At 40.2% G+C, this 23,802-nt stretch overlaps 1 long non-coding RNA gene across 1 annotated transcript in view; it reads right to left on the reverse strand.

Annotated features, from left to right (window-relative positions):
- LOC146817973 (uncharacterized) overlaps nucleotides 1–23,802 on the reverse strand; it is a 227,424-nt gene that overhangs the window by 146,205 nt on the left and 57,417 nt on the right. The window contains exon 2 of the long non-coding RNA XR_014962605.1: nucleotides 23,255–23,303. This is a non-coding gene — a long non-coding RNA (uncharacterized LOC146817973). The remainder of the gene's footprint in view (nucleotides 1–23,254; nucleotides 23,304–23,802) is intronic.

Consider the following 23,802-nt stretch of genomic DNA (forward strand, 5'->3'; position numbering starts at 1 on the left):
AACAGAACAGCTCCCCTAGATATGACACATGGCAAGATAGAGTGATGCTGGGAGACATCTGAAAAGATCCTGGTTTGATTGTGTTTACATATCACTATGCAGTACATGATAGCCATTCCGGAATTGAATATGTCCTTATTTCACACTCCATTATACCACAAGTACTAGATTGTGACATTTTAAAAATTGCACTCTCAGATCATGCTCCTATCGGCCTTCAGATTGATTTGGGGTCTGAAAGGAACTTGTAGGAAACCATGGCATTTAAACATATCTCAATACAAACTACCGACAGAAAAGTTCCAATTACAATCATATGTGAAAGACAACAGAGGTTCTGTTTCTTCTCCACACATCTTATGGGCAGCTGCAAAATCCACCATTAGGGGTCAAGTTATGAAAGATTCCGCCATAGACATTAAGCGCAGGACAGAACAATAGACCATTTTAGTAAATAATAGCAAAAAACTGAAACATGCTCATTTTGCAAATCCAACTGAAGCTTGTAGATTGGAGAAGTCTAAGATGGAGCTTAACACACTGTATACTTTGAAAGCAGAATATATGTTGTATAGATTTAAGACTCACAATTACGAAGAAGGAGAAAAAGCTGGTTGTTTACGAGCGGCATGATCAAAACAAAGAGAAGCTATGACAGCTATCTTAACCGTAAATAACTCTGAAGGTAAGCTAATAACTAAGACTCAGGCAATTCCTAATACATCTGCAGATTATGATACAAAGTTACTTAGCTTAGAGGTTGATGATGACTACCTCAAAAAATAGGAATTCTTTGATAAAATAACACTCCCCTGCCTCAATTAACAGGATCGGCTTATAGTGACAGGCAAAATAAGAAAGAACAATATTGCTCAAGCAATCTCCCATACAATTAAGCACTGGGGGAAGATGACCTTCTAGGGGCATTTTACCATTGGTTAAAACCAGAAGCAATAGACACCTTTTATGAGGCCTAAAAAGAAGTGGAGGGAACTGGTAGTCTCGCCTCACTCTCAAATAAAGCTATCATAACGCTCCCTCCAGAAACAGAGAAAGAATAAATATACTGCTCCAATAATTATCTGATTTTCTTTCTGAACACAGATTGAAAGCTATTAACAACCAGTCTTGCTAAAAGACTCAACAAATTATCTCTAAACTCATACATAACTCTCAAGTTGATCTCATGCCAGGCAGAGACTCTCGAGCCCATCTCCATACTTTGGCACACATACTCTTGCTTTCCAAAAATGCTATAAAAGACCGAATAGCGTTATCCTTAGATGCCGAGAAGGCCTTTGTCTGCATTGAGTTGAGCTATATGTTCGAACATTACACAGGTTGGGAATAGGTAATTATGACTATATATCTAAGGTCAAACAGCTACACAGGATGCTGTACACATAGGTGAATTGTGGGGGTTTCCGTTCAAAATCTTTTTTAGTGCAAAGAGGAACCTGCCAGCGTTGTTCTTTATCACCCCGTTTATTCCTTCTTGCACTTGAACCGCTAGCTGCAGCAATAAGACAGTGTTCACAAATTATAGGCATTCCTTCAACAGCATGTTTCTCAAAAATCCTGTTATATGTGGATTGCATATTACTCACACTTACTGATCTATCCACTTCACTCCCAGGACTCATGTCTACCATTTCTCACTTCTAAACCATTTCTGGCTACAAAGTAAATTATAATTTTCCTACAATAGCCTAAAGAATCTTAGAGGCCCATTAGGATTTAGGGCGGATCGCCACCACCCACATGGTGGTGGCGATCCGCCCAACATCCTTCCCCGCCCGCCACCCATTTCCCCTCACGCCATATTAGTATTGTGGGGGGACCCCGGCGGATGATAAGACCGTCCGCCGGTTTTCCGCCAGTCACACAGGTGACCGGGCGAAAAAGGGGCCTGCTATGGTGGCAGTCTCTGTTAGACACTGCCATCCATATTAGGAAGGCATGCGGACACTGACTTTGGGAGCCCGATGCGGGCCCCCAGGCTATTAGGGGGGTGGGGGGTGCACATGGGGGGTACCTATGGTACCCCCCTTCATTTGCATGCACAATGCGGCAGGCCCCGCGCGGTGCCTGACACTTTGTGCATGCAAATGCACAACATGCAGCTTTACCATGGCAGCGGGTGCTGCTGAAATCACCGCCCGCCGCAATGTTAAAAATGCAAGATGCGCCTGCCAGTGTGGCGGGCGCATCCTATTCTCCCCCACGGGACTGCCGCACATATGGTGGGCGGTCCCGTTTTCCGTCAGGATGGCGGGCGGACATCCTAATGATGCCCTAAGTATTTATATCAACAATTGTTTAGAACATATGGTTCAAGATAATTTAGATCCGCTTACAGTCTAAACAAAGTCGGAGTACGATAAATGGTCCCATCTTAACCTGTATTGTTTGGGTAGAGCACAGGCAGTCAAAATAATTACAGTGCCTCATTTCACTTATGGTTTTGGTATGCCGCCTTTGACAGTTAAAATATCAATATTGTGAGGCATTGACAAAGATTTGAAAACCTTTATTTGGGGATCTCTGAGACTTACAATACAAATTTCCAAACTGATTGCTCACAAGCGATATGGTGGCCTTAGTTTGACATGCATTGAACATTACTGTACAACCCTCTATTCATTCCTGTTGGTTTATTTTTGGCTCAGACGGGTTGATCCCCCTCTATGGGTTCTTATTGTAAGACAATCTGTACAGGCAACTCCATTTTTATAAATGCCTTATACTCATAAATCACCTGCTTTACAAATGTCCAACCCTATTGTTCAATCTATCCTTATGATTTGGATACACACCCATAAAATCCTTTTGAGTAACCCAAGACTGCATAAAAAGCTCCCATATGGCATAACACTGATATTAGAATAGGGAAAGAGGCTATGTCCTAGGATGGATGAAAGAGGGCAGGAATTCTAATCTTGGATCACTTACTCACATTAGAAGGTGAGCTTAAAACATCTAAAATGCTTCAGGTAGAATTTCAAATACCTATCTCGCAAAAGGGGAAATACTTAAAACTAAAACATGCTCTATTTATTAGTCTAGGAAAATATCCGTGGCTAATCAAGGATTCCCCAGTGCTACAATACTTATAATCTTGGTGGAAATTCAAAGGGACAGCCTCTGGATTCTATAATCTCATAGTACGTAAACTACACTCATGCCCATTACTAGCACAACTCCATGATAAATTGAAATGGTTAATTAATGTTGAACTTGAAATTAATTTAATCTAACAAACGTTTCTGCCCTATTCCCTACCCCCTCTACTCTTCTTTTACGTGTACCATTGTTTAATGTGTTTGTTGTTCATTGCAATTTGTATCTACGTATATGTAACCTGTGCAACTATCTATGTAAAGCGCTCTGATACCTCCGGGTTTAGCCAGCTCTATATAAAACTCCAATACATACAAAATGTAGCTTTAACCCGATGAGGAATGGACTGACGTAATTATGAACATGGATAAGGGAATCAAAGAGGCCAGAATGAAATTTACTGTTATCAGAATTCATCATAAGTGGTTTTGTTCACCACAAAAACTCAAGGCAGCAGGTTTACTATACCAGTCTACCTGTTGGAGATGTCCACAGGAGGACTGAGATATACTACACATTTTATTCCGATGTCTAGTTTTGAAGAAATACTGCTCTTCCATAACTGCCTTTCTACAAAGAGTAATACATGTGCCCATCTCTTTAATGGATTGTATAATGTTACTGATCTCCCAAATCTAACAAACCATACAAAGTGATTCATAGCTATTGCACTCACTGTAGCAGAAATGTGTATATGATGACTTGGAGATCCTCAGAACGTCCTACACATTATGAACGGCTTATTGAACTGTACAGAATGACATCATATGAAAAACTCCTTTACAGATTGCAAGAGAATGTTGGAATTTTCATCCACATTTGGAAACCTTTCTAGGCGATACACATTCTATTTCTGGTAATACTTAAGATTTTTCTTCCTAATTAGGAAATACAATACAAGAGTTCCTCCAATTTGAATCTCCTTCTCTCCTTATTAACTCATCATAATTAATATTTGTATTCATACTGTTATCATTAAGACTGTTGATGCTTTAGTCATTAAAGCTGTTATTTCTTTACTTAGGACTCACTGTTCACTTATTGGACATTGTTGAAGCAGTTGGCATATCTCAATTTGAAATATCATATCTGTACATTTGTTTGATATTATCTCTTCTATCGTCTAATTGCCATAACAAATGGTTTAATGTATACTGCATAGTATCTACATCATCTCCTCCCTTGGTCACCTTCCTATTTATTTCCAGGTCTTCTCTATAAGATCTAATTCGCAGCTCAATGCATTATTAATAATATCTCTGCTATTGTATCTATTGATAGCTGTATTATGTTTTTCTGAAATCTGAGAATTTAACATTTCATAGTTTTCTACTGTGTGACTATGATTTGATTTATTGTCTAATTTGCTTTTTGAAGTATTGTTTACATATTGGCATGTGCTTCTCAATAAAAACATACAACAAAAAAACAATGTAGTTATCTTGATCTAGGTCATTCAAAATATGGGATCAGTGAGGCGGTTAAGTCAGCTAAAAAGAGGGGATGTAGAATTCAGTGGCTTAAAATAGAGGTTGAGATTGAAAAAAACAGCATATGCTTTGATGTATTGTCTAATTCACTTTTTGAAGTATTGTTTATATATTGGCATGTGCTTCTCATTAAAAACATACAATAAAAAAACAATGCTATCTTGATCTAGGTCATTCCGAAAATGGGATCAGTGAGGCGGTTAAGTCAGCTAGAAAGAGGGGATGTAGAATGGGTTGGCTTAAAATAGAGGCTCAGATTTAAAAAAAAGCATAAGGTCTAACAATGGAGATTAGAAATGTGAATGAAAACTCTTGTGTGACCAGGCATCAATTCTACATCCACGTCGGGCAAATGCTAAATTTACATTTAGGACCAGATTTACTAAAGTTTCATGCAACACAGCAAGGTAACTTGCTGCACTGCGAGAAATGGAGAGAGCAGAAATGTACCATATCTACCTTGATATATCTACATATCTACTTTAAAAGGGCGCACGTCAGCTCTCTCCTTCCTCAGGGGCACAGTGCTACCTATCGCCAATGCAGGCTCCCGTGCGCCATGGTGAACGGGTGCCTGTGTTACAGACAGGATTGTGTTTGTACATGAAAGGAAACCATGCTGCATAAAAACAGCCTAAAAGCGAATTTACTCTTTCTATGTATGATGCAGATTGTGCCAAATTCAAAGGGCAAATGTACAGGAATGCTCATGCTACACTATTGGAACACCTACCACTATGAATTGTAATGCAATGCAGCTGCTGCGTTGCGTTAGTTTCTTTACAAAACCATGCAGAGTGGTGTAAATCGCTCGTTGCATGGCTTAGTATATATAAATGAAGGTTGCATCCATGCAAGGGCAATGCAAGTCCTTGGAAATCTGGAGCTTAACTATCAGGACGTGCAGTTTTCTTAATGTTTAAGGAAAAACAGAGCTAGAAACGAAGAGGTACATTTGCTATAATTTCACACCGGGCAGGAAGAGAACTTTTTGGACTGCGTAGTGTGAAAAGGAGCGGGCAGAAAAAAAGATATTTCTCCTTGCTACTCCCCTGTCAGCTAGGCGCACCATTTTGGAGCAAACCACGGTTTAGAAGTCTTTTTACATCTGGATATGCGTGAAAATACATAGGTGGATGTATGGGAACGCTCTTGCTCAACCCATGTAATGCCTACTCAATGCTGGGTAACACAAGGCAGCATTATGGCTGCGTTACAGTACTTTTTATTGGCTTTGTAAATGCCAAAAATTATTTTGCATCGGGGCAGCACAACAAAAGTGACGCTACTTCAATGCAAAATCATATTAAATCTGGGCCTTAATTTACTGGTACTTAACATGTACTCTACCCTCCGTGATCAGCCGTTATTGTTTCTCTAAGCATGGGCCGCAATCTGCTCAAATGGCCTGTGACTAACATCTTAAAACCAGCGGTCTAGAAAATATTGGCTTTCAGCACAGGTCTGGGCAAATGTTAGGACTATTTGTACAAACCTGGTGTTCTCTGTACTGCAGTGTCTTGCTGTGTTTTCATTACGCAATATTGCTGCAAAGTACATACATGTCAATCAGAAAAACAGGCCAAGCATCAACTGCTCTGCAGAATCAGTGAAATAGAAAAAAAATGTCAAATATCAAAAAGATGTATCGATTAATGAATGCGTTTATGGCTGTCCTGTCTAATCTGTTTGGCTAATACAGAGTCAGACCTGCTGTATCTGCCAGTGGTTCAATGAAGGAGCACATAAGCCAAGACAAATATGTTTTAAGTGTTCAATTGGGTCATGTCAAGTAAGAAAACAGTTATGGAATAACTGGCAGGAGAAAGTCCCACATTCCAGAAAAAAACATCTTTCCACACAGGCTGCAAAGCAGCCCAAACAGCTGTGAGTCCCAGCGGGTCGACTCGGCCTTTTATCCTTAAGAGGTCGATACAAAAGGACCGTTGAATTGAGTTTTACAAATACATGACTTATTATGGGCTCTGGAACCATGTATCAAATACAGAGCAAACATCAATCGATAGGTATAATAATCTGTTGGTTCGTTAAATGAATCAAGGACATAATAATGAATACATACACAACCTATTTGAGAACCTTCCTTGATAATGGAATGTATACCTATGATGTAATCTGTGAAGATCTGTACTGTAGACAAATCAAAAGTAGGTATGCATAAAATAAGTTTCCTTGTGCTAGATGGAATGGTATATTTTTCTGCATCCTCATTGGATAAATCAGTTATGATTGTTACATTTGAAATTATTTTCTGTTGGAAATTGGCCCTCGTAGTCTTTATGTTTACATTCTTATTTTTTCATCGCATTCAACAATATAATCCAATAGTTTCCTAACACATATGCCTCTGACTCAACTGTTTCCAATGGCTCCGGGGACTAAAGGGATTTTCATTTGCAGCTGGCAACTATGCAAAGTGGAGGGGTGAGAAAATGGGTGGTGGGTGGGTACATAAAATAAATGCATTTTTAAACTAAAGCAAATAAAACATTACTTACCATGCTTGCTCCGGTCGTCTTCTTCCATCATGACATCCAGAGCCCCAGCCAACTCTCCTAACCAATCCAGTGCCAGGATTGGAGGAAGAGCCCTCTTGTGTAGATGCAGAATAAAGAGTACCAAATGACGAGGTGCGCAAATATCGTGTTGGGAATATCGTGGGTCAGAAATATCGACAGCAAGAATATCGAGGCCAAGAATATCGAATTCAGGTAAGTAATATCGATTTTAAAAATATCGAACTGTTTAATATCGCGTGCAAAAATATAGTTGTTAAAAATATAGTTTGTTATCAATGTTTTGTATTTTAGTGTATATTTTATATGCATGTGATGCAAATTTTTGTGTATAAGAATTGTTTGTATTTTTAATATATGTATTACATTTTCAGTAGTTATAAAAAAAAAAGAAATTTGCGCTTTTTAGTTCCGTAGCAGGTTGTGGGTTTATAGGGGAATAGGGTGGGAAGCAATTTAATTATATGACATTTATCAATTTTATTTCAATATGAATTTTGCACTTTTAGTTCCGTAGCAGGTTGTGGGTTTTTAGGGGAATAGGGTGGGAAGTAATTTAATTATTTTACATTTATTGAATAATTTGTATTTATTAATATTTGTTTTATTGAGATTCTATTGTGTTAAATGTGTAGATTAATTTATTATCAATTAATATTTGGTTGTTAATGCATTTTAATTCATTAATTATTGATTAATTATGGTAATCATGTAATTAGGTGTGTGTTGTGGTGTTTGTAGGTATAAATGGTGGGAAGTAATTCAATTTTAAATTATGAATTAGTAATTGGTTGTGAAGTAAATGTACCGAAATTAATTGTAAATTAATTATGGTAATTGTCTAATTATTTTAGGTGTGTGTTGTGTTTGTAGGTGTAAATGAATGGAAGGTATTTATTTTGATTTATTAATTAATACTTGGTTGTCAATTAATTTTAATTAATTAATTGATAATTAATTATGGTAATTGTGTAATTAATTTTAGGTGTGTGTTGTGGTGTTTATAGGTGTAAATGGTGGGAAGTAATCTGTGTTTAATAAATATATAGTTATTAGTTCATGTTAAAAAATAGATAAATATTGTGGGTAATGTTTAAATATTTTTTTGTTATATTTATTTTTAAAAGGGGTAAAGGGTGGGTATTAAATACATTATAAAAATGTAATTAGTAGTTGATACTAGTAATTGATTGTAATTTTCAAATAAGTTTTATTATTTGAAAGTTTAATTTAGTTTGTGTTGTGCAAATTATAGTCTTAAAGCACGTGGAGTAGATTAATGTTTATAATTTTTTATTAGTAAGAATTTGTTAATTGTTTATTAATTATGTAAAATACGTAAATACATTTAATTAAGAATGTGAAGTGATTTTTTATTGGTGTGGTGGTAGAGGTTAGGAAATTAAATAAATACATTAATTTTTCTTGAATTTGTTTTCTAAATATTTTGTATTTTAAAATTAAACATTATTGGTTAATGTATTTACTATTTTTTTGTAATTATGTAATTACTATTGTTATATGTGTTTTTGTTATATGTTTTAAACATTGAATTTAGCGTTTTAAAATATTGATTATTAGTTTTTACTATATTTTTGATTTTTTAATATATATATATTTGTTCAAGTGTTTCAGTGTGAATAGTACGTTTTGTTTGCTACAGTATCCAGCACTTTCCTTACTGTTGCACTCATTGGAGTGGGAATAGTAATTTTTTCCCCTCCGCTATCCAACACTTTCCCTACTGTTGCACTCTTTGGAGCTGGAATAGTGATTTCTACCCCTCTGCTATCCAGCACTTTCCCAACTGTTGCACTTTTTGTAATTGGAATAGTGTTTTTTAACCCTCCGCTATCCAGCATTTTCTCTACTGTTGCACTCACTGGAGTGGGAATATTAATTTTTACCCCTCCGCTATCCATCACTTTCCCTACTGTTGAACTCTCTGGAGTGGGAATAGTAATTTGTACCCCTCCACTATCCAGCACTTTGCCTACTGTTGCCTACACTGGAGTGAGAATAGTAATTTTTACCTATAGTAATTTTTACCCTTCTGCTACATAACACTTTCCCTACTGTTGCACTCACTTGAGTGGGAATAGTAATTTTTACCCCTCCGCTATCCAACACTTTCCCTACCGTTGCACTCTCTGGAGTGGGAATAGTAAATTTTACCCCTCCGCTATCCAACACTTTCCCTACTGTTGCACTCACTGGAGAGGGAATAGTAATTTGTACCCCTCCGCTTTCCAACACTTTCTCTACTGTTGCACACTCTGGAGTGGGAATAGTAGAATTTACCCCTCCGCTATCCAATACTTTCCCTACTATTGCAGTCTCTGGAGTGTGAATAGTAATTTTTAACCCTCCGCTATCCAGCACTTTCACTACTATTGGACACACTGGAGTGGGAATAGTGGTTTTTACCCCTTCGCTATCCAGGACTTTCCCTACTGTTGCACTTACTGGAATGGGAATAATAATTTTTACCCCTCTGCTATCCAGCACTTCAACACACTGGAGTGAGAATAGTAGTTTTTACCCCTCCGCTATCCAGCACTTTCCCTACTGTTGCATACACTGGAGTGGGAATAGTAATTTTTACCCGTAGAAATTTTACCCCTCCGCTATCCAGCAGTTTCCCTACTGTTGCACTCACTGGAGTGGGAATAGAAATGTTTTCCCCTCTGCTATCCAACACTTTCCCTACTGTTGCACACACTTGAGTGGAAATAGTAATTTGTGCCCCTGGGCTATCTGGCATTTTCCCTACTAATGTACTCACTGGAGTGGGAATAGTAAATTTTACCCCTCCTCTATCCAATACTTTATCTACTGTTGCATTCACTGAAGTTGTAAATTTAATTTGAAAGACTTTTGAATAGTTTAATGTTTTAATTTATAGTAGAATGTTTTTTAATTTCTTTTATGTTATTGGTGTATATATATATATATATATATATATATATATATATATATATATATATATATATATATATATATTTTCATCTATGCATATTTACGTATGAGGGCTCGTACTTTGGAGTGTGTCTCTTTAAATTTTCAAATTGAAAGTAGTATGTTTTCAGTGTCTATATATGTATGTAGACTATAAATGGTTTTAACAAAATGGCGATTACTAGACTGACGAAGGCTGCTGTGACAGCCGAAAACGCGTTCTCTCTGTGCTACTGGGTCGGAGGAGGCTCAATGAAATAAATGCCTTTCAACCCAGCACTCTTCGTGTGCGTGCCCTTTTCTATTTGGAATAGGGTTGGTTTGCATACTTTTAAGTGCCGGCGGTTGGCGCTTTACACGCACCACTAGTCGCATTGTTTGGGCTTTTCAAACGACCGCAATTTGGAGGAGTTTGAGCATGTGAGTGCTACTGATCAGCCCCCAGGCTTTCCGTCGGAACGAGGATAATGGATGACAGCAGTGTGGAAGGTGGCGATCCTGATGCGAGGAGGTCTTTACGGCATTCAGCGCAGGGTTTCCAACTTTCCCTTGGCTCGAAATGCCTCACACTTTGACCGCAGGATCCCTGGTGACTAGGCACCGTGTCAGCAGATGCTGGTATGGTGAAGATTTGCATGGCAAAATGGATTTTGAACATTGCACTCCCCCGACCCTGTATCAAGTTATATTTGACTAAATGCGCGTGTGTGCACTTTATGTATTTGGTTTGACATTTGTGGGAGTTATGTTACCTCTACTCCTACGCCTTTTGACTCTGAGAAGTTCATTAAGGAGCCATGATGGGGAGCACAATGGCACAGCTGAGGTTTCATTTGTATGTGCCAGTCAAGTAAGGAACAATGCCAATTGCCCGCTGATGGGGAGGCGAGATTTCCAAGGGACCATGTGAGTGCACTATGGGTTTTCCGAGACTTCAGACTGACTGGCATCTATTACAGTTTTCATATAACCAAAATGCGGCATTGTGGGACGTGTAGTCTTGTGGAGTTTTTTGCTGTGTGAATAAGGGACTGCACAGGTGTTATTTAATCACAATTAGTGTTGATTCATATTACTAGTTAGACACTTCTGCGTGACCCATCAGTTCAGCGCATGCCACAACATATCCTCACATGAGCCGCCTGCAGTGCCACGAGTGGTCTCCCGAATTCGATCAAAGGGCTAGTTAATTGCAATTACTTCTATTATTTTGTTGCACTACTTTGGCGCAAGTCATTATATTTTAATTTAGGAATGTTTTAATTATACTGCACGTGCCCTAAAATCATGACTTAAGAGACTCTGAAAGCATTTAAATTACGAGTGAAGACCTCAGACAATTAGGGTGGGTTCATAGACGCATTATGCAGGTCATAGGCACCATGTATTTAGACCACCATGTTCACATGTTGATGGTATAATTTTCTTTTGAATCACCCTTTGTGTATTTAACACGTACAATTTTCATCTATGCATATTTACGTATGAGGGCTCGTACTTTGGAGTGTGTCTCTTTAAATTTTCAAATTGAAAGTAGTATGTTTTCAGTGTCTATATATGTATGTAGACTATAAATGGTTTTAACAAAATGGCGATTACTAGACTGACGAAGGCTGCTGTGACAGCCGAAAACGCGTTCTCTCTGTGCTACTGGGTCGGAGGAGCCTCAATGAAATAAATGCCTTTCAACCCAGCACTCTTCGTGTGCGTGCCCTTTTCTATTTGGAATAGGGTTGGTTTGCATATATACATATTTATACATTTTTATAAATACAATTATAAAATAAATTAAAATAAATAGCTTATTCATTGTAAAGTAAACATATATATATTACATTTTATATATGTATGTTTAATTGTTTTTAAATACATTTATTTGTTATATTTATTAAAATGTATATTAAATCAATTTGTTTTTTAAAGTTATTTTTTTTTATATATTTAATATATTTTTAAATATATATATATATATATATATATATATATATATATATATATATATAAAAAGAAATGAGCCCAACACCCACTTCCAGAGCAGCTTGTTTTTATTCGTCTAATGCACTTTGCAGTTTTAATACCAAGCGCACTCTGAATGATTGTGACATTTGATTACAGTTACGCTATTGAAGCTAAATATAAATATGTACTTTTTCAGATGGAACAACCAGTGCATTCTGGAATCTGTAGTGTCGAACTGAAGGCACGTGACCACATGGACTTTAAAAAGCACTCACCTGTGACCAAGGCGAAGAGAACGCTGAAACGCGTAAGGACTTATCGAGTGTTTCCTTGCCCTGTGATGTAGACGAATAAAAATAAGCTGCTCTGGAAGTCGGTGTTGGGCTCATTTCTTTTCGTGGCAAAAACGTAATCTCCGGGATCTCCATTCCCGATACTGAGCCCGCCCTGCAGGATTGGGGGCCCCCAGCAAAATGGAGTTTTTTGGTGAATATGAAATCGAGGGGGCATGATCCGCTCTCTCATGCACGCCAGCACGAATGGATTTCCGAAGCAATGTGGCGGCATGAGACGGAGAAAGGGTGACGAGAGAGGCAATCCTCTCTCTGACAACACCGCAGGAAAAGCAATACTATGAGCGTTGCGGGACTTTTAATGCACTTTGCAGTTTTAATACCAAGCGCACTCTGAATGATTGTGACATTTGATGACAGTTACGCTATTGAAGCTAAATATAAATATGTACTTTTTCAGATGGAACAACCAGTGCATTCTGGAATCTGTAGTGTCGAACTGAAGGCACGTGACCACATGGACTTTAAAAAGCACTCACCTGTGACCAAGGCGAAGAGAACGCTGAAACGCGTAAGGACTTATCGAGTGTTTCCTTGCCCTGCGATGTAGACGAATAAAAACAAGCTGCTCTGGAAGTCGGTGTTGGGCTCATTTCTTTTCGTGGCAAAAACGTAATCTCCGGGATCTCCATTCCCGAAACTGAGCCCGCCCTGCAGGATTGGGGGCCCCCAGCAAAATGGAGTTTTTTGGTGAATATATATATATATATATATATATATATATTAAAATCGGTATTTTGTACAACTATATTTTTTGACATCAATAGTTTTTTCACAATATTTTTGTACTTACAAAAGGCCGGCCAAAGAAACATGCACACTTTAAACAAGTGCAAAGGCAGCCCACCCTCTTTCCTCCTGCTGCCATTCAGAAGGCCCTGCCCGTCCTGAAACTCCATTCAGGACAGGGTGGTGAAAAATAAGATGGTAATGAATTAACTTCATTACCATTATATCCTCAGTCTCTGGGGCATTTCAGTGGGGCAACGCTCCTCCACTATAATGGAGGAGCTGCCCCTAGGGAATTGTGTTTGACACCTAGGCTCCCATGTTCGATTTGTGGTGAGTCCATTCAGCTTCTCATCCTTTAGTGGTTGATAAATCGAGTACCATTCAGTAGGATACCAATATACAGCACAACAAAACCACATATGTACATGTTCTTTATTAGCGCCCATTATCCTTTATTTACCGATTACCAAAAGGGCTGGAATTTTTGTTATTTGAGGTGCTGCAATCCTGGTCCAAAATCAGTTTTGTTTACAATGCCACCAAGAACAGCAAAGGAGCTGGGCACCCGAAAGCTAGTATGCACAATGGCTCAGCTTTACAAAAGTTTTGCATCAGATTTGCACTATTTTTCTGAAGCAAAGTGTTTCGATTGTATTTGCAACCCAACGCAAATCGTGATTTGTGTTGGACTGTAACTCAAAGTAATGCAAAGTTGAGCTGCCTTGTTTTACTTTGTGTCAGGGAAGCTTTTCATGGGTGATGCTTAGGCGTTCACATGCAACCCCCCATGGGTGTTCATGCAAATCCCTATCTACAAAGAATTTACTTCTTTGCCTCCTTGAGGCAAGCGTAATGAGGCGAAATATTTTCATTTATACTTGTTTTTTACACTTGCCATGTTTGCTGCATTACTCAACACACAGCCAAGTTTTTATAGTCAATGGGACCCCCTTTCTTTTACAAAAACCCATACTTCACACAACACAAACAACCTTGGAATATGGAACAACAATGTTTGCGTTGGCCATGGCTGTCTAAAGTGCACCAGTGCAGGGTGAGAGCCGAACAGTGCCATATCTTAGTAGATATGGCACTGGTCTGCTCTCTCCTGTTCATGTAAGCAGCCATGAAAGTTTAATTGTTGCCTTGCGTTGGGTGACCTCTAAGCAGATCTGTGTAAAGGTCTTTTTCAAGTTATTGGTGGTTCTGTCACATGACAGCACTCAAACAATTCAAGTGTTGCCTCATGTGATCTCAGTACATTCTAGTGCATTTAATCTTCACATATACATTTCCATCTCTTCATCTTAGTCATTACACGCCTTATAAATGGGTAATGCCCTGAAACATGTTTTACAGTCCTTACGTAAACGAAGCTGAAGTTTATGGGGCATATCAGCAAGCTGGTGATGAAAAATTATCGCTGCTTTAGCGTCTGTTTTCGGACGAAAAGCGGCGATAATTTTATCGCTTAATCAGCAAGGTCATGCTAATGCGTGATTCCTTGCTTTAGCTCCCTTTCCCATAACGCCCACCTTTGCAATGAGATGCAAAGTGGGCGTTCCGTCCCAAAGTAACTGGAGCAATGTCGCTAACCGACATTTCTCCAATTATCAAGGCGAATCGCTAACAGGTATAGCGATAAGAAAAGTAGCGCTAACCACAGTTAACGCTACTTTCCTTACGCCTGCTTTCACCATGATTTAGCCATTATATCCAATGTAAGGTGGATATAATAGCTAAGTATGCCCTGCCTTATCAGCAGGCTAACGCCAAAATGTGTGATATTATCGCTAGATTTCCAGCGATAATCTCACTTTTGGCTGTTAGCGCGAGGAATTTTATCGCTTTTGGGATAAGCGTTGCTGATAGCATGCTATCTCAGTGATAAAATTCCACGATAGCTGGCGATAATTATCCTAGCGTTAAGTGCGCTTAGCGATAATTATCGCCGGCCCTTGCTGATATGCCCCTATGTTCTTTAATACATGCTTCCGTTCTGCTTCATAATTGAGGTTCCAACAACACTATGGAGTGGGGTGTACACTAACCAGCCCCCCAAAAGCAGTGCTGTTATGTGAGAGCACTACAGCCCACTCCTAACAATATATATTTTACAGACTTGCGTCTGGTTGGTGGTGCTGTTTTTTGACCCTGAAGCAACGTAACAATACTCTTTGACAGAGATACATTTAAACTAGTCTGTTCATCAGTAGTTGATTCGTTATTACTGTCCAAAATGGCAGTAAAAAATAACAAAAATGCTTATTTGAAGATCGTATGTACCAGCATATACCGAGGTTGGGCAGAAAAACCAGCATCTGCGACACATCCTAATACTGTAATGTGAGTGCTGCAAACCTACCATGCTGCACCCTCAGTGACCCTGAAACCAGGCTCTAAGTCTGGGCAACACGACCTTTAGAAATAATTAGCAAAGTCAGAACGAAGGCCAAAGAGACCAAGGTATGAGTAGAAAGAAGCCCAAAGGAGGTTTCAACTTTTCATTGCGCATTATTTATGTTCATATTGGGCTCGATTCACAAAGTGCGAGGTGCATCTATGGGCAGATATGTATGCAGGAAAAATATTTTTACATCTGTAAATGTAGAAAATAATGCGAATTGGACCAGATCCAAAAACTGGGAAACCAGGTTACGAGTCATTAAAATAGAGTGAAAGACGTCGCCCTCTAGAGACAGCAATTCGTATTCTGAGCTCAAAGAATAACCACATTGAAAGTGCGTAGTTATAGAACCATTTGGTTTTAATTGACCTCGAATGTATCAACAAACAAAATATTGTTTGAAATTTGTACATAAATACAGAGAAAAGGAAAGGACAAAAATATGTTTACTTTTTCATTTAAATATTATCTAATAAAACCATAAACACATCAGCACTAGTAATTATTGCAGAGGTACCAGAGGCAGCTAGTGGGGTTGCGATCAGTGCTTGACCACAAACACAATAGTCCATGCAAGAGGGCACTGATGAGGGAATGGCAAAAGAAGAAAAGCTGAAGTAGAGAATTCCACAACCACAGGTCACATTGTAGCCGCAGGAGCTGTGCCCTGGGTTGGAACCCAAATGCATCATACTGTGGAACAGTTTCTATGCCTGTTGGACTTGGCCCTTTTTGAAGGGTCATCCCAGAACTTTTTGCCTTCCTCCTGTATTTTTTCTGACATGTTGTTGGCGGTGTTATGACACTGGGCACTTTATCACTGCTGATCAGTGCTTAAGTGCATGTGCTCTCGCTTGTAAACTTGGTAAGATTGGCCTACACCTGTTTGGAATATTTAATTTATCTATTGGTCCCCTGTACAGTGGTATCTCATATGCCCAGGGTCTGTAAATTAAATGCAAATGGTGGGCTTGCAGCGCTGCTTGCTCCACCTACCTAAGTAGCCTTTCAAACCTGTCTCAGGCCTCTGCCACTGCAGGGCCTGTGCGCGCAGGTTACTGCGACCGCGACGTGGCATCTAAAGTGGTTGCCACGTCTGCAACTTCCCTTTTACTACATTTCAGTGACCCCTAAGGTAGGCCCTAGCTTGCCCTATGGGCAGGGCGCGGTGTAGGTAAAAGGTAGGACATGTGACTTAACTATGTGACATGTCCTGGTAGTAACAAACAGCCTATTTGGTTTCTCACTTCTCTGAGGCTGCCATCTAGTAGGGTTGCATTGGGGTTTCCCTGATATGTGCTTTAGTGGTAATTCCTGACATGAGAGGGGTAGCGTGATCATGTTATGTATGTTTGGAATAGTAGTGATAAATCCTGCCTATTGGTGAAAGCAGATATATTATTACTATTTTAGAATTGACACTTTTAGAAGTGGGCATTTCTGTGTGCTATGTGTCTTTGTGCCCTGACTGGATGTGCATTAACAGTCTGGTTCTGACTGACAGGGGAGAGGGGCTGTGCATTCACTCCCGCCAGTCCCTGGGGGGCTTGAGGTGTGACCTGCCCTGCCTGGGTGACTCATCGCTAGGCTGAATAGACCTTGGCTGAATTTAGAGTAGCGGGAGGAGTTTTCCCTTGCACCTGAATAGGCCTGGACTGCATTTGGAGTGGTGGAAGGAGTTGCACCTGCACCTGGATAGGGCTGTGCCTGCCTTCTACAATGATGGCTCCGTCCCCCTGTGGTGTGTCTGGGGCCAAGGCTTACACTGTGAATGGGGGTGTTTTGCACTTGTAAATGTATTTTGAAGTGCCCCCAGAACAAAAACATTTGGACTACAAGTAAAGAGGGTGTGACCCCATGAAAAGGACACACTGCATGGGACGAGTGACCGGCAGGCTGCTGGACCGCCAGGAGGAACTGCCTTGGAACTGAACTATTCCGGGGGGGGCTGATCTACTGCCTATTGGGCTGAGAGAAGGACAACCACTGTGTTCTGAGACCCTTGTGCTGGCCTGCCTGGCTGCACCCTGCTAGTGTGTCCCCCATGCTCTCCCAGGACTGCTGCTGTGCCCCTGGCCTGGGCAGACTTGAGCACTTTGTTTCTTTGGGCTCTTGGCCCTGAACCTGGGCTTGGGTGTGCTGGGGCTTTTTTGTCTGAGCCCCAGGTGTGGGCTCATACAGCCGTGGAGTGTTTCATTGTTTTGCGCTCAGAGACACTGTGCCTACCTGACAGAGGCGCGTGGTGGGGGCTGGATTTGTTGACAGATCCTGAAACATGGGCTTACTCTCTAACGTGCAGCAGGAGACCCTGCAGATTCAAAGCCTGGAAGGGAGCCTACCCCACGTTATTGTGCTGAAAGGAGGGCTGCTCTCAACCCCCAAAGAAGCTGGAAGAAGGAGTCGCGGCTTGCTGCCTCCCAGCAGGAAGCCCATGCAGGCGCAGGAAGCCAGGCAGAACCAACAAGCCACGTGGCTGAGCCTGGTTGCGGGCGGGGCTAAGCGGGACAGCACACCAGGGAGAAGAAGTCGGAGCCCTACGGGCTCCCACAAGGAAGAGGAAGCAGAGCCTTGCAGGCTCCCATCAGCTGTGGGCTGCCGGGAGAAGTGGGTGGCTGTGGGCACTGAGGTCTCATCGAGGAGACCAAAGGGGGCCGAGAAGTGGTCCCAGGGAGATCGCCACAGAGAGGCCCCGTTGAGTAAAGCCTATGGAAGCAGGCACGGCTGCCCCCTCTCCCACCTGTGCCAATAGTTGGGACCGTGTCTGTGGACCTTGGGTAGCGTTGTTATAGTTGCTCACACCCCGTGCAGCTGGAGCCCGGGTGTCTGACCTCTGGGTACTTAGCACATCTGGCCCAGGCCTGCTACACCCAAGGCTACATTTGGTGTGGATTTGGAGGGCTCGTGCTGGGGAGAGCATCTCTGCTTTAGTGGACCGGAAGGAAGCCTCCACAGAGGTCTCAGTCCGGCTGAAGTTGTTGGAAACACCAGGGAGATCGGTGTTGGGGCACAGTGCCCTGTGTTCCGGTATTTACTGCCAGAACCAATGCACGGTAGCCGCAGTGCGAAATACTACCTCTTATGCCCTGATGGGGGATGTATGTAATGCTGGCACCGCATGGATGATTCCAGTGATGCTTGCGATACCCTTAGTGGTATTTATGTACAGTTTCCATACTGATCTTGCTATGGTGAGTGCACTACTGATAATGTGTATGCATAAGGTGTTATGCTGAGTACAGTCATAGCAGTATTTACTGGTTATACCTAACTGTAATGTCTATGACAGTGGCCAAATTGTCCAAGTGATTTATGTAATCCCCGTGAAGTCATGACCAGTGCCAAGTGGCACAGTGATATATGTGATTGTGATCTAATGTGTTTTTATGGATAATACAAAGGATATTTTTCTGGTCCCTCTCTTTTGTAGTGTGCCTAATGTGTCACTGCAGTGTGAGTGTGTTGAGCAAACGCTTTACACATTGCCTCTGAGATAAGCCTACTTGCTCTGCCATGCTACCAAGGGGGTGAGCAGTGGTTATCTTTGGTGTGTAACTCCCTTATTCTGACTAGAGTGGTGGGTTCTGCCTGGCTTAGGTGCTCACCCTAGCCAACCAGCAGCAGCATTCCTAACAAAGCCTATTACAATCACATTTGACTACCTATATGAAAGACAACAAATTCTCTCTTTCTTCTCCACAAATCTTATGGGCAGCTGCAAAAGTCACCATTAGGGGGCAATTTATGAGAGATTCTGCCATAGCTCATAAACATAGAACAGAGCAAAAGACCATTCTGGAATATTATATCGAAACCCTGACACATGATCATTTTGCTAATCCAACTGAAGTTTACAGATTGGAGAAGGCTAAGATGGAGCTTAATGAACTATTTACCTTGAAAGCAGATTATATGATACATAGACTAAAGACTCACAATTACGAACAAGGAGAAAAAGCTGGCTGTTTACTAGCAGCACAATTAAAACAAAGAGAAGTTGTGATAGCTATCCCAATTCTGAAGGTAAGCTAATAACTGAGACTCAGGCAATTTCTAATACATTTGCAGATCATTATACAAAGTTACTTAGCTCGGAGGTTGATGATGACCATGTCAAAAAACAGGAATTCTTCAATAAAGTAACACTTCCTGTCTGCATTAGCATGAACGACTTATACTAAGGGGCGAAATAAAAAAAGGACGACATTGCTCAAACAATCTCCAATCTCCCATACAATAAAGCGCTGAGAGAAGATGGTTTTCCTGAGGTATTTTACTGTTGGGTAAAACCAGAAGCAATAGACACCCTTTATGAGGCCTATAAAAAAGCGGAGGAAAGTGGTAGTCTCTCCTTACTCTCAAATAAAGCTGTCAGAATGGTCCTCCCCAAACCTGTGAAAGATTCATTAAGCTGCAGCAATTATCATCCGATTTGCTTTCTGAATACATATTTGAAGCTATTAACAACCATTCTTGCTAAAAGAGTCAAACAACTTATCTCAAAACTCATACATAACTCTCAAGTTGACCTCAAGCCAAGCAGAAACTCTTGTTACCATCTCCATACTTTGGCACACATACTCTGGCTTCCAAGTTGCTTGAAAAGACAGAGTAGTATTATCCTTAGATGCAGAGAAGGCCATTGACAGCATTGAGTCAAGATATATGTTCCGAAAAGTGCACAGGGTGGGATTAGGCAATGCTGACTATGTTTCTAATATCAAATGGCTAGACAAGACGCTGTCCGCACAGGTGAATTGTGGGCGTTTCCATTCAAAATCTTTTAGTGCAAAGAAGAACCCGCCAGTGTAGTCATTTATCGCCCCTTTTATTCCTTCATGCACTTGAACAGCTGACTGCAGCAATAAGACAATGTTCACAAATGTTAGGCATTCCTTCACTAGAATGTGTTTAAAAAAATCCTTTTATATGTGGATTACAAAGTACTCACACTTACTGATCAATTGACTTCCTTCCCAACACTCATGTCTACCATTTCTCACTTCTCAGCCCTTTCTGGCTACAAATTCAATTGGAATAACATCCTCTATTCAGTAGGCTAGGATAATATCATTGGATACTGGAGGATTCCCAGTGTTACAATACTTACAAACCTGGGGTAAATTCAAGGGGGTCGGTCTCTGAATTCGATAATCTCATAGTGCAAAAACTACACTCATGCCCATTACTAGCACAACTCCACATCAAATGGCAAAGAGATAATTAATGTTGCTTATTTCAATGAGGAATGGGCTGACATCATTATTAACATGGATAAGGGAATCAGAATGGCCAGAATGAAATTTACTGTTTTCAAAATTCTTCATGACTGGTACTGTTCACCACAAAAACTCAAGGCAGCAGGTTTACTACACCATTCTACATGTTGGAGATGTCCACCGGAGGACTGCGATATACTACACGTTTTATTCCGATGTCCAGTTTTGGAGGAATACTGGTCTTCTTAACTGTCTCTCTACAAAGAGCAATACATGTGCCCATCTCTTTAACAGATGAATTAGTTCTATTGCATAATGTTACTGATTTCCCAAATCTAACAAACCACACAAGACGATTCATAGCTATTGCACTGACTGTAACAAAAATGCGTATATTATGACATTGGAGAGCATCCCAACGTCCTACGCATGATGAATGGTGTATTGAAATATATAAAATGGCATCATATGAAAAACACATTTACAGATTTCAAGATGATGTTGGAATTTTCATCCAAATTTGGAAAGCTTTCTAGGTGATACACATTCTACTTCTGGTAATGCTTAAAAATGTTCTTCCTAATTAGGAAATACAATAAGTTCCTCCAATTTTTGTCTTTGTCTCTCCTTATTTACTCATCATAATTATTATTTTCATTCATACTGTGATATTAAGACTGTTGACGCTTTAGCCATTAATGCTGTTATTTTTTTTACTTAAGACTTACTGTTCACGTATTGGACATTGTTGAAGCAGTGGGGATATCTCCATTTTAAATGTTATATCTGTGGATTTGTATGTTATCTCTTTTATAGTCTAATTAATGTACACTGCATAGTATCTAAATCATCTCCTCTATTGTCTGCTTCCTATTTCATTCCAGATCTTCTCTCTAAGATCTAATTCGCAGCTTGATGCATCATTAATAATATCTTCGCTATTGTATCTATTGATAGCTGTATTAGGTTTTTGTGTTTAGAAATCTGAGAAGCTAACATTTCATAGTATTATACTGTGTGACTATGATTTGATTTATTGTCTAATTCACTTTTTGAAGTAATGGTTACATATTGGCATGTGCTTCTCAATAAAAACATACAACAAAAAACAATGTAGTTATCTTGATCTAGGTCATTCAGAAAATGGGATCAGTGAGGCTGTTAAGTCAGCTAAAAAGAGGGGCTGTAGAATTCGGTAGCTTAAAATAGAGGTTCAGATTGAAAAAAACAGCATGTGGTCTAACAATAGAGATTAGTAACATGAATGAAAACTCCTGTGTGACCAGCTATCAATTCTACATCCACATGGGGCAAATGCAACATTTACATCCAGGGTCAGGTTTACTAATGTTTCATGGAACACAACACAGCAGGTAACTTGCTCCGCTGCGAGAAATGGAGAGACCAGAAATGTACCATGTCTACTTTGATATATCTACATATCTAATATAATAGGGCGCACGTCACCTATATCCTTGCTCAGGCGCACTGTGAGCTCCCTATCGTCAATGCAGGCACCCATGCTCCATGATGAACGGGTGCCTGTGTTTCAGACAGGATTGTTTTTGTACATGAAAGGAAACCTTCCTGCATAAAAAACGCCCTAAGAGGCGATTTCCTCTTTCTATGTTTGATGCAGATTTCGTCAAATTCAATGGGCAGATGCACAGGAATGCCCATGCTACACCCATGGAACACCTACCACTTTGAATTGAATTGCAATGCAGCTGCTGTGTCGCCATACATTTCTTTACAAAATCATGCAGGGTGGTGCAAATCGCTCATTGCATGGCTTAGTATATATAAATTAAGGACTTGTGTTACCTTGCGTCCATGCAAAGGCAGTGGAAGTCCTTAGGAAATCTGGGGCTTAACTTTTAGGAAGTGCAGTTTTCCTTATATTTAAGGAAAAACTCAGTTAGAAATGAAGGGGTACATTTGCTATCATTTCACACAGCACGGAGAAGGAAGGGAACTTACTGCACTGCGTTGTGTGAAAAGGAGCGGGCAGAAATAAAGATATTTCTTCTTGCTACGCCTCTGTCAGCTAGGTGCACCATTTTGGAGCAAACCACGGTTTAGAAGTCTTTGTACATCTGGATATGCATGAAAATACATGGGTGGATGCATGGGAACACCCTTGCTCAACCCATGTAATGCCTACTCAATGCTGGGTAACACAAGGCAGCATTATGGCTGTATTACATTACTTTGTATTGGCTTTGTAAATGTCAAAAATTATTTTGCATTGGGGCAGCACAACAAAAGTGACACTACTTCAACGTAAAATCATATTAAAGCTGGGTCTTAATTAACTGGGACTTAACATGTAATCTACCCTCCGTGATCAGCCATTATTGTTTTTCTAAGCATGGGACACAATATACTCCAATGACGTGTGACTAACATCTTAAAACCAGCGGTCTAGAAAATATTGGCTTCAGCATAGGTCTGGGCAAATGATAGAACTGTTTGTACAAACCTGTTCTCTCTTCTGCGGTGTCTTGCTGTGTTTTCATTACGCGACATTGCTGCAAAGTACAAACATGTCAATCAGAAAAACAGGCCAAGCAACAAGCTGCTCTGCAGAATCAATGAGCTAGAAACATGTCAAATAGCTAAAAGATGTATTGATTAATGAATGAGTTTATTGCTGTTCTGTCCAATCTGTTTGATTAATACAGAGAATGACCAGCTGATTGCGCCAATGGTTCAACAAAAGAGCAAATAAACAAAAGACAAAAATGTTTTAAGTGTTCAATCCAGTCATGTCAGGTAAGAAAACAGTTATGGAATGCCTGGGGAGGCAGGAGAAAGCAGCATATTCCAGAGAAAACCCATCTTTTGCACAGGGAATGCAAAGCAGCCCAAACAGCTGTGAGTCCCAGCAGGTCAACTCAGCCTTTCATCCTGAGGTCACTTAAATAAGGACCGTTGAGTTGGGTTTTACAAATACATAAGTTATTCTGGGCTCTGGAAGCATGTATCAATCACAGAGCAGAAATCAATTGGTAGATATAACGATCTGCT

Source organism: Triturus cristatus, chromosome 6, assembly GCF_964204655.1.
Source record: "Triturus cristatus chromosome 6, aTriCri1.1, whole genome shotgun sequence".
Taxonomy (NCBI): domain Eukaryota; kingdom Metazoa; phylum Chordata; class Amphibia; order Caudata; family Salamandridae; genus Triturus; species Triturus cristatus.